The 12,498-nt window shown below is 35.0% G+C and overlaps 1 pseudogene; it reads left to right on the top strand.

The window, feature by feature from the left end:
- Positions 1-3,495: 3,495 nt before the first annotated feature.
- Positions 3,496-12,115, top strand: LOC130980485 (40S ribosomal protein S10-1-like; annotated as a pseudogene).
- The last annotated feature ends 383 nt before the right edge of the window (positions 12,116-12,498 follow it).

The raw sequence follows: 12,498 nt of genomic DNA, 5'->3' as shown, positions 1-12,498 counted from the left end.
TATTATTAAATGTGATCGGTCTTTGGTGGATCAAATTGAATGCCGATATCTTAATGCCAAAGATGACCAAGCATTCCACCTAATATGATATTGTCACATTTAAATATATATTTCTTAGTAAAGTAATATGCAATAATAATGATATAAATTTATTTACTAACTAATAAATTATTATAAGCTTTAAAATGTAACTTTAACCTATTTAAATTGTTATATGTGATTAAGAATATTACATAAATTTCATAGACCAATTTTAAGTGGTTTAAATTATGATTTATAAATGATATGATTAAGAATTTTGTAAAAGAAAAAAAAATAAAAAACTGTAGCATAATATATAAATAAATTTAGAAGTATACAAAACTAAGAGGAAAAAATATCCTTAAATTCAACCCATGGTTATATGTGCAATGTCTAAAAAGAAGTATTGAGATTTAATTTTCGGACCAGTTAGAGCATTGTAGAGGTCGACCTTATTTCGAAGTGTGTTATACCTGTAGATACAACCATTTTCACAAAAAATATGTATGAGAAATTTTAGAAGAAAGAAATATAAACATTACTCCAGACATAAAAAATTGATTACTTATGAAAAAATATATTATCGCAAGTTTTTTCAAAGGAGTTTGGTATGAAATTACTCATCGACTCACAATGTGTAAGAGATGACTTACTTTATAGAAGATATATTCTCATGAGTTTGTTGAAATGCCATTGATATGGAATCAAGTACTGCAAGCATAAACGACTGGGAAAGAATAAGTTTATGAATAAAAAAGATAAAAGATAGGTTAAGTATATCTACTTTTAATTTCTTATATAAAATTACCTCAATGTTGTAATCCTTAAGAAAATACTTGGCACAAATTTTCTTCGTTGGACGAATTTTTTTAGTTGGTCTGGTTTCTGCAATTGATGCAATGCGGAGAGGTGCCAAGAAGAAGAGAGTTTCGAGAAGTATGAGAAGAGTAAAATTTGATTCGAGAAAAACACAATGGCTCATACCGGAAGAGCATGGAGGAAATAGGATCTTGGTATGGAGAGGTGCCAAGAAGAAGAGGGTTTCAAGAAGCATGAGAAGAGTAAGGAGTTTTCAGGCGAGAAGCATGAGAAAAGTAATGAACTCTTTGGTTTTCAGAGGTTTTTTGGGGTAAATGTTAATTTGTGTTTTTGTTGTTTTTTTATTCTGTTTTTTAGTTTTTTTTTTTAATTTAAAAATAGAAGTTGATTTGGCAAGATTTGAGTGGTTGAAATTTGGCAAGATTTGATTGGTTGTTTCTAAAATTTTGCCACATAAGCAATATTGCTGACATGGCGTTAGTAGAATAAGAGGAATAACTTAGAAGTAATGTGGTGCATGCTTATGTATCTACTTTTATATATTAAGAATAGATTGCAGCACCCTATAGGGTATTTAAACTAATAAAATAATGAGTTTTGCTAATAAATACCCTAAAAATAAACCACTTGTAAAGGTTATTTAAAGTAGATATTTTTTAAGATTTTTTTTTAATAAATATGAATTAATATTTAAAATAGTCGCTAAAAATTTCACTTCCGACTTAATTTAGTCTTTTAAATTTTTAATTGACGCAATTTGTATCATGAAACTTTGAGTCGTGATTCAAATTGTTCTTTTTGTTCATTTTCGTCACCGAAAAGATAACGTGACAACTTTAATTGATACCTGGCACTATGTAAATGATGTCGTGTAGTTGTTGGTGTCCAAAATGTTGTAAACACGACGCCGTGTGAGCCCTAGCTTTCCCATTCTCTTTCTCAAACAAAACATCAGCAATAACACTCTCTTCTCTCTCACACTACCACGTAGCCACCTTCTCTCAACACCGTCATCACCTTCCTCATCATCATCACTGTGTCGCCAGCCATATCCCTCACTACCGACATTCACTTGAACCACCACTCTCATGCCACCACCCTCCCTTTTTTCTTTTCTTCCATTCTCCCTCTCCACCCCTTTCTCGCAGTCTCTTCTTCCTTTATTGTGAACGCAGCACCGAACCATTCTCTTCTACTGTCTCCCTCTCATTGTCACGTCGTCCATACCAATTGTCGACTATCTTCTTCTTCTTCTTCTTCTTCTTCTTCTTGCAATTTTCGACCACCATCTTCCTCACCCACCACCACTGGCGACCCCTCCCTCCTTTCCCTTCTTCTTCTTCTTCTTCTTCCATTATCACTGTGGATCATCACTGAAGTCCTCCCACTTTCTCTCCTCCTTCAGTTATAGCTAGATTTCTCTCTCTCTCTCTCTCTCTCTCTCTCTCTCTCTCATGAAAATAGGATCTGGCGAGAGGCGCGGCGACGACGGTGGAGAGTGTGCATTGACGATAAACGGATCAGAGGTGGGTTAAGCTGTTGACGTAGCTCTGATGGTGTAGTGGTGTCTGGGCCAGGGTGAGTAGTGAGCTCCCAGTAGTTTATGTTTTGTGAGAGACTGAGGGTGAGAGAGATTGGAGTGTAGGGGCGATGTGCTTCAAAACGGTGAGAGATTGAATCAAGTGTCAACTAAACATGCCATATTATTTTTCAATGACAGAAATAGATGGAAAGAATAACTTGAGTCATGACTGAAAATTTTAAGATACTAATTGAGTCAATTAAGGTAATCTCGAAGATGTTAGTTAGGAGGATGAGAGTAGTTATGCTAGAACTAGTAGGCAAGATACAGAGTGCGTTTGTTAAGGGTTAGAAGATTCATAATGGGCCCTTATCGCGTGCGAAACGGTTCAGTGGATCAAATTGAGGAAGAAGAAAGTGGCAATAATAAAGTTAGACTATTCCATAAGGCTTATGACAGAGTAAAGTGGAGTTTTGTAGACCTAGTGTTGTAGAAGATGGGGTTTAGATGAAGATGGAGGGAATGGATTATGAAATGTGTGAGTTCGTGCTCCATGTCAGTTTTCATAAACGGCTCGCCCTCTAAGCCATTCAAGATGGAAAGGAGCTTACGACAAGGTGATCCTCTGTCTCCATTCTTGTTTGTTCTCGTTGTTGATGTCCTACATAGAATGTTTGGAGAGGCTGTTAGGAACGGTAGAATATCGCCGTTGTTGGTTGGGAGAGATCATATTGAGTTGTTGCACCTCTAGTTTGCTGATGATACTATTTTATTCTGCTCTCCTGAGGAAGAGACCATCAAGAATTATAAGAGGCTGCTTCGTTGCTTTAAGTTGATGTCAGACTTAAGCATTAATTTTGATAAATCAAGTTTGATTCTCATTAACTGTGATGATTAGTGGGTACAACATATGTGTAGTGTGTTAGGCTGCAAGCAAGACACTCTTCCAGTTAAATATCTAGGCATCTTATTAGGTGCGAACCCAAGGTTGGTTAAGATGTGGAAGTCAATAATAGACAAAGTGAAGGAAAAGCTGAGCCTCTGGAAAGCCAATGCGCTAAATAAATCCGATAAGTTGGTTATCAAAATCTGTACTGAATAGTCTCCCGGTGTATTATTTGAGGCTATACAAGATGCCGAAAGCTGTTGTAGAGAAATTAATTTTTTTGCAAAGCAGATTTTTATGGAGTAAGGAGGATGAGAGAAATGGTATGGCATTGGTTAAGTGGGAAGTGGTCCAGACTCCTAAAAGACTAGGCGAACTGGGAGTTGGGGATGCTGTGGTTCGCAACAGAGCCCTTCTGTTTAAGTGGTGGTGGCGGTTCTTGAAGGAGGAGTGTCCATTGTGGAAGAAGGTAGTTTACTCCTGTAATAACTTGAATCCAAATGAGCTTCTATCCTCTCAAAAATTGTCTAATCGGGGGAGGAGTCCGTAGAAGGATATTTGCTAGTTACAGTTCAAGAATCAAGAAGTTAGGCAGAAGATGATTACTGGGTTGCCTATAGAGGTGGGTGATAGGAGACGAACTCGGTTCTGGAAGGATGTATGGATTCTTGGAGGGTCCTACAAAGATCATTTTTCTAAGGCTCTTCTCTGTTTCAAATAAAAAAGGTTCTGTGATAGGAGATTGTGGGTTTTGGGATGGATTAGTCTGGATATGGAACTTCCAATGGAGGAGGGAACTATTCCAATGGGAATTGGAACTAGTGAACTAGCTTCACCATATTTTGAGGCTAGTCAAACTTGCATATGGCAAAGAGGATAGAGTCGTGTGGAAATATGATAAACAATGTGTTTTTTCTAATAACTCATTTGTGCAGGTGTTGCAGGTGAAAATGGCGCTAGAGGATATATCAAGTTACAGCTTTACTAGAACTATTTGGAAAGGGCTTGTCCCACATAGAGTGGAGTTGTTTGTTTGGTTTGTTTTGACTGGTAGGGTCAATACGAAGGAGAGATTAAGTCGGTTCGAGGTTATCAACCAAGAAGATACTTTATGTGTTTTATGTAATAGAGGTGATGAAAATGGTCACAACTTGTTTCTTGGATGCAGTTTTTCTTAGCAGGTATGGTGTGCTTGGATATCATATGTTGGTATGCTGTGGACTTATCCGGATACAGTCAAGGAGCATTTTCAGAGTTGGTCTGAGGTATCAAATAGGAAGGAGGAGTGCAAGAGATGGATGGTGTACTTTTGTCTCATTGTGTGGAACATATGGTTGGAGCGAAATCGAATGATCTTTTAGAATAAAAAAAAAGGAGTAGAGAAAATTATCAACATGTCCTTTTAGAGCTACACTGAGTGGTTAGGTGTGGATCCTTTTTGTTGTTGATGATAATGCCGAAAATGACATTGAGGTGTTATGGCCATAATGGGTGCTTCGGATATTTTTATTTTTATTTTTCTGTTTTGTTTCTTGGCTTATTATTCTTCTTGCTCCACTCCTTGTATTGAGCTCCTCTTCAAAAAAAAAAAAAAAAAGAAAACTAATTGAGTCAACTAAAAATTTAGGAGCTAAATTAAATTAGAGGTCAAATTTCAAAAACTATTTTAAATATTAACTCACCATAAAAATATTAAAAATTAAACATTTTTAGATTTTCATAAAACTTTCTATATTTAACGTCATTTAAATATCACAGATATGTTAGTAAATCTAATGTCTTAATTTTGAAAAGATTTCATAACATATTATATATAAAAGAATATTGTTCTTAATAAATTATATATGATTAAAATATTTTTACACATATTTATATTAATATTCTGTTCAAACATTCAATACTTTAAAAAATATAGAAATAAGAAATTAATAATCATCTTAAAAATTTAATAGAAAAAATCATGTTAAATATACACAATTTTCTTTATAATAATTAAAAATGTCAATATCAAACAAAAATATGATAAAGTCAACTAACAAATAATAGGCGGGTATTGAATTTAGAAAGAACTGAAATTTCGTCGGTTAATTATTACTTATTATAATATTCGTGTTTAAGGAAAATATTTATTTTCTACTCCATACATAGTAACAATAGAAAGAAAAAAATATTATACTTGAAAAGCATGAAGGACATGATTTGCGCATGAAAACTTAGCATTTGTCGTCGTCTAATTAGAATTTGTTCATATAATATCCTGTGGGGTGCTGCGGTTTTTATTTTGCAAAATTTCTTCATAAATTCTTGCATTTTATATGGTTTTATATTAGGAAAAGTTTAGGGGGCTAGCAGTTTTGTTAAATTTTGGTCAGCATATAACCAGCAAAGAAATATGAATCATTAGATGAAATTTCACACCAATCTCACACCATTAAATTATCATTGATGGCTATTTGCTGGCTACCAATCACAAAAATTGTTATTCCCTGACATTGCTCATTATATTATTATTCAGTTCTTTATAAATTCCTGTACTATAATATTTTATGTTGTTAATCAATTTTTTAAAATTGCGACACTCTATAAGATTTTACGTTCAAAGTGTGAAAACTCTATATTCTATTACCGTTTATATAAAGTAAATTTATGAAATATTGTAAATCCGTAATTTTTATCTCCACCTTATTTATTTATACAATTTGCCCAAAATAATTCTTCCATAAGTAGTACTATGTAATCATAATTTACTGGCCATTTGTTTTTTTTTTTTTGACTTAACAAACTAAACAAAGGAAAAGAAAAGGAAGAAAAACCAGCAGGAAAACAAACACGAAGAACATATCCCTCAAACTCCTTCCACAAACCGGAAGCTCGACATGCTGATGCTTCATCTTCAGCGGCGTCTTTGTAATAATATTTACCACTAAGTTCGTGTCTGATATCTCTCAAAATTAATCTAAGTTCAACACACCAATACCAACAACTTGAATGGCTGAATTTGATCCCGCTTGAGCATCTAGATTGTAAAAAAGAATATTTTCTTTCAAAAATTGATTTAAAGGGAATATATATTCTTCACATGTTGCTTACCATGCAACCAAAGATCCAAAATACAATGACTAGTTAGAATAAAAAATATGAATATAATCCATCTCATAAGAAAGCAATCGTTCTTTCCTCCACTTGAAAAACTAAAAATTTTGATCAATCCCATTTATACACCAAGCAAAACTCTCCCTCAAGACACCCCAAATTTTACACAAGCTAGCTTTTCCAAACATGAGATCCCTTACTTGTCAAGAAACTAAAATTATCATCCTCGAAAGATTGATATTTGGTAACTAACAATTGGATTCATTACTTATCTTGTTGATAAAATAATTGCCACACTAATGTCCCAAGTAAAGCAGTATTGGTACAAAAAGGGTCTCTTATCCCCAAACCCATGTACTTCTTTAGAGTGACTAAACCCTTTCAACTGACAATATTTAATCCTCTACTATTAGACTGTCCTTTCTAAAGAAAAGTCCTCATCATATATTCTAATTTACTTGTGATACTTCTAGGAAAAAGAAAAATACTTCTAGGAAAAAGAAAAACTTGCATGTACTTCATATCTATCATGAGATTCAAGCTTCAAAACATAATTAAATTTAAAACCTTAACTTTGAAACCACAGTGAAAAAGGATAAATCTAACTTAGTGGATTTCTAATCTAACAATTCTTCGCTGTCTCACAGTCTTCGCCTGCCTAACTGTCATGCAATCCCATCGCCACTGCCTTCCAAACCTCCTCAATTCCAGTAAAAGTCACAGATAATAACGATGCAAGTAAAGCACAAGTATAAGTAGGTATATCAAGTAATTCAATAAGCATTTAGGCATGTTGTACATTTAGGCAAACCAGACAAGTCGGCAAAGCAAGCAAATAGATAGAATATGCACATAATGAATGACTGTCCTATTTGGCTGTGGTATCACATTGTCGGTTCAACTGTCAACCCGACACATCTCCATGGAAACGTTGCCTTTCACTCTCATATTGGGAACCCTCGAGATATGGTGCCCGGATCATGGTCCAGGATGTTAGTGCCTGCACACTATAGTGATTTCGAAAGGATGCGAGTGAGATACTCTTACTACGGACCTCACATCTCAACGTAAGCGGCATAAACCTACTGTCTTATGCCGCCGCTGCGACCTCGACAGGCGGGGTCAACCTACCGTCCCTGCTAGGCGCATAGCGTCTCAACAATCTCATTAAAAATTAATACACCAGTGGTTTCAGAAATCATTTTTCAGTATATCAGAAATTCATCATTCCACTCCGAGTCCCAAACTCATCTCAACCACCATAAATTCGTAATTTCCACAATTCATTATGTCAATCGTTATTGCAGTACTCCTCCATCTCACTCAACAAATCCTTCCTTAGTACTCCAAAAACCTAAACCTTTGTCTTGTAAATTCATGTAAAATTCACCTATTTAAGTCACTAATCCTCCTCTATTAGTTATTAGACCTAACTACAAGATGTTACCCTTAAACTGCAATTTAAGTAATTTTGGAAAGTTAGAGAACATTCAAAAACGGAGAAAAATCACGTTTCAACAAAACAGGGGTTGTGCGTCCGCACACGAGTAAAACGGGTGGTTGCATACGCAACCCCCTGCTTGCGTACGTGAGTGTCCCAACTCGAAGGGGTTGCTCGCGTCGCGTGTTAAAGTTTGCGTACGCAAGGGTTAAAAATCCACTTGCTCGCGTACGTAGGTAGCGTTCGCGTACGCGAGTTCCCCAACCCGAATGGGTTGGTCGCGTCGCGCGCCCCTGTCGCGTAGGCAGCCAATACAAAACTTAGAAAAATTTCAAATGTTGCAGAATTCAGCTTTTAGCACCACACTTTAACCAATTATAACTTTCTCTATGAAAATTCATTTTATTCAAACTTTATATCAATTTTAAAGCTCTCAAAGCAACCTTTAATTTAAAACAAAGTTCATTCAATTTCAAGCTTTGAGATTCAAGTTATGATCCATCAAAGTTCACCAAAAACTAGTTTTTACCAAAAATTACAAGGTTCTCAACTTTCCAAAATTCATAACCAACTAAACCAAAATCACACCAAACCTCAATTCACCTTAGAATTTACCCTTTTGTGTCTCATTTTACCAATCTTACCATATCGCCATTCACATTACATAATCTTCAACTCCAATGATCAAATATATCACACTAAAATAATTCCTCACCCAACACAATCATCAATCATCATTGTATCACTAACAAATTATCAACATCAACCTCATTCATACTCAATATCAATATTCAACACTATTTGTTAACATCAACAACAATATTCATCCAAAATCATCAAAGTCATCAATTCATCATACATCATCAATCAACAAGCTCAATAACCAATTCAATCCAAACCTATCCTATAGGTCACTAGCATAAGTGTTCAGAAATACTATATTTTACATAGAGAAAATTGAAACCATATTTTGGCCGATTCTCAATATGCCAAAATTCCAAAATTGAGTCCAACTCAAGCCTCCAATCACCAACAATCAATCCAAAGCTCCAAATAAATGCCAACAATCACAACTTCAAGCTATATATACACATAACTTATAACCAATCAACCTAGGATTCACCATAATTACAATTTTACAAGATAAATAGTTTTCTTACCTTTCTCGATGGTGTTTGGGGCACAAACCACTAATTGTCCAACCTTAAGTACCACCTAGACAATAAAAAAACACAAAAATTCATTCAAAATCATTATCCACATTTTCGGATTTTTAGGGCAGAGGAGATGAGATGAAAATTCGAAATCTTACCAACAAAGGTTAGATAGAACTAACGGGCTCCGTGAGAACTTCGCGTAGCCGCTGACGGCACGCGAATCAGAACATCGTAGCTCGAGATATGGTCGATTAAAATGAGAAGTGAATAGTGTTCTTCTCCTCTTCTCTCTCAACTCATGCAGCTGCCCTTAGTGTGTTTCTGTTGTATTTGAGGCTGAATGACCTTCATTTAAGCCTATATATATGTTGAGTTTGGGTCTAATTTGGATCTGGTCTAATCAGTTAGTGTTTTTGGTCCGTTTGGCCCAATTTCGGACCAAACCTTTAAAATTAGTGTCCGGTTTTTAATTCTAAATGTTTTCCTAAGGTTTTTTACTGTTTTCAATTATTCTCACATAGTACCAGACAGATTTAAGCCAATACTACCAGTTACTACTATAACCGAATCAACCAAACAAAGTCTTTCAATCCTGTTGAATAATTTACCCTTCTAGCTGGCCAATCTTCTCCTAACCTTATTGAAAACTTCATTGAAGGAGGCGCGAGTTATTTTGGAGTGACTGAGATTAACTCTAAGATATTTTTTCAAATCCTAAACAAATTTAATAGAGCAAACACTAGTAAAATTGTCTTTTTTTTCTTGATGAAACATTTTTGGAGCACAACGATTTGGACTTCTCTTACATTAATTTTCATCCTCGAAATTTTGCAAAATTTTTTCATGACTGTCATTACAATTTTAACTTGCCATTTCCTTATTTTAAAAAAAGAAGTAAATCATCCGTAAACATTAAGTGAGATATTTTAGTTTCCCTCTAGAAATAACAACTGACTTCCAAATCCCTTCTTTACTTGATGATTAATAAAACAAACCAAATGCTCTATACACAACACAAAAAGATACTGCGACATGAGATTTTCTTGTCTAAGTCCATGCCTAGGAGAGAAAGCATTCAATCTATCACCATTCCAAAAAATAAATAAAGAAGAGGTTATGACACAATTCCTAATCAATCTGATAATGAAACGAGGGAAGCCAAAGTCAGTTAGCATTTGTTCCAAAAATCTTTCGTCTACTCTATCGTAAGCCTTTTCAAGATCAGTTTTAAATGTCAAAGTATCTTTCTTCAATTTAGTCTATTTCATGAAATTTAATTTCTCTTCCTAGAATAAAACTTCTTTAAAAAAGACTAATAATGTCTATAAGGTAAGGACGGATTCTATTGACCAGAATCTTTATAATAATCTTATAAATAATGTTATACTGACTAATAGACTTAAAATCCTTCATAAATACCGATGCTTCCACCTTTGGAATAAGAACAATTATGGTCTCCATCATGTTGGAATCGATAGCGACCCTCAAGAAAGCCTGTCTGGCCATATTCTAAATATTAAAATCAATAATCTTCTAGTATTCTTTAAAGAAAAACTCTTGAAAACCATCCAGCATAAAAACTTTAAAGGAGTTCATGTTAAAAACAGCTGCCTTAACTTCCTTCATAGTCACTGATGTTATAAGACCAATGCAAGCCTCCTCATTAAGCAAAGGATCGGAGTAGGCACATCACCTAGACAACTCAGGTCAACATCTTCAATATGACAAAATAATCTTGTTTCTCTTGTTTCAATTCATTCTCTTGTTTCTCAATTCTTCAGATCATTCTGGAGAAGAACCGCATGGAGATCTGCAAATACCTATCCCAAGGTTCGCTCATTTTGTTTGATATATTCTTCTACTTAATGAATTCTAGATTGAATGAATGCATTTGTAGAGGGAGTATGCTACGTGAAGAAGGACTTCAATCTTGCGAAGCACCCTGAGATCGATGTGCCTATTCTGCAGGTGATTAAGCTGATGCAGAGCTTCAAATCCAAGGAATGTTAGGGAGACATTCACCTGGATGCACTATTATTAGTTCCTCTCCAACTACGCATCGAGCATCTCAGGACATACCTTAACCTTCCTTCTGGGATCGTCCCCGCCACTCTCAAGAAGCAGGCCAAGCCATCTAGAAGGCCTTTTGGCGGCCACCGAGTGACCGTCTCAGGAAATTCATCATTCTTGCCTGCTTGCTTACTCCTGTTTTTCATCTTGTTTCATTGCCAACATGTGTTATGGTTGATTGAACAGGGGTTCACCTCGCTTTGAGAGAGAGCACAAATTTGGTGACCGTGATGGATACCGTGGAAGAGACAAGAGTTGTGCTCCTGCTGAGTGCTGACTACAGACTTTCTTTTGGAGTATTTCACATGCATCCTTGTTTCTTTGGAATTGGCATTGTTTCCTCTTTATTACCTTTTGGAATTTTGGAATGACAACTTTTAATGTTTTCATGTATTTAGTAACTAAATACCATCTGACTTTAGTTGTGGTGTTTGTATGTGTGCCCTGTTTCTGATTGCAGAATTGCCATTACTGAAACTAGTTTTTTTTTTTTAGTTTGTTTCTGTTTACTGTGTTCTTGTTAGTCTAAGATGTTTTGTGTGCGACGAGCAAATTATTGTGTACTTCCATGCTTGCTTAAAGTTTCAAGTGTTGCACATTATTCATTTGTTCATATAACTGAGGTGAATATGCACCAAGTCTATATCGTTTTTAGTGTATTCACTGGTAGATGGTTGTATATTTTCTCTATTCTATTGAATGCTATTTGATTATTGTAGAGAGCAATGTTGCATCTTCTACGTCCATCTTATGATGTTTTGAGTTGCTGAAAATTTTACAAACTCGTACTTCTCTCTGTAATTCAAGATGTGGCAATTTTATGGAATGATCTGATACAATTTGATTGTTGGCATAATATGCTAGTACAGTTTTGTTTAGCACTATTGTTCGGTATTCACAACAATTATGGTTTATGCTGGTTTTTGGGTGTAGTAGTATTTCTTAGATCTCATGCTTGTGGAAATTGTCTTCTACATTTCTGAATGTTTTGTTGAATTAGTTTGTCTGCTTTCTCCATCATCCAGGGTGCTGGTGGAAGGCCTGGCTTTGGTCGAGGTGCTGGCGGTTTTGGAGGTGGTGCTCCAACAAGCTCAAACGCTCCTTAAATGCTTTTGACATTTGTCCTTTTTTGCTGTTAGATGGCGATAGTAGTTTTCTATCCAAAAATTGGATGTTTCATCTGTTATTTTATATACATTTTGTTATTTATGTACTTAAGATTTTGATTTGAGTGTTTTTGATAATTAGAATGAGTAACTTAATTTCATGCTTCATTATGGGACTATTGTTTGGATATTATAATTGATTTTTCAGATACAATGGCATGGTGAGAAAGGATCTAAAAGTGATCTAAAAGTGAGAGAAGTGGACATATAGTGCCTGGTTTAATTCTATAATCCGAATAGGAAAAGTCTGGGTCAGCACTTTTTTAATAATTTGACCAGCACTTAATCATAAAAAAAAAGTGAGTGATCTTCCACCATTAGAT

Source organism: Arachis stenosperma, chromosome 5, assembly GCF_014773155.1.
Source record: "Arachis stenosperma cultivar V10309 chromosome 5, arast.V10309.gnm1.PFL2, whole genome shotgun sequence".
NCBI lineage: Eukaryota > Viridiplantae > Streptophyta > Magnoliopsida > Fabales > Fabaceae > Arachis > Arachis stenosperma.
Note: the sequence above shows the minus strand (reverse complement) of the source record. Positions and strands in the feature narration are given on the sequence as shown.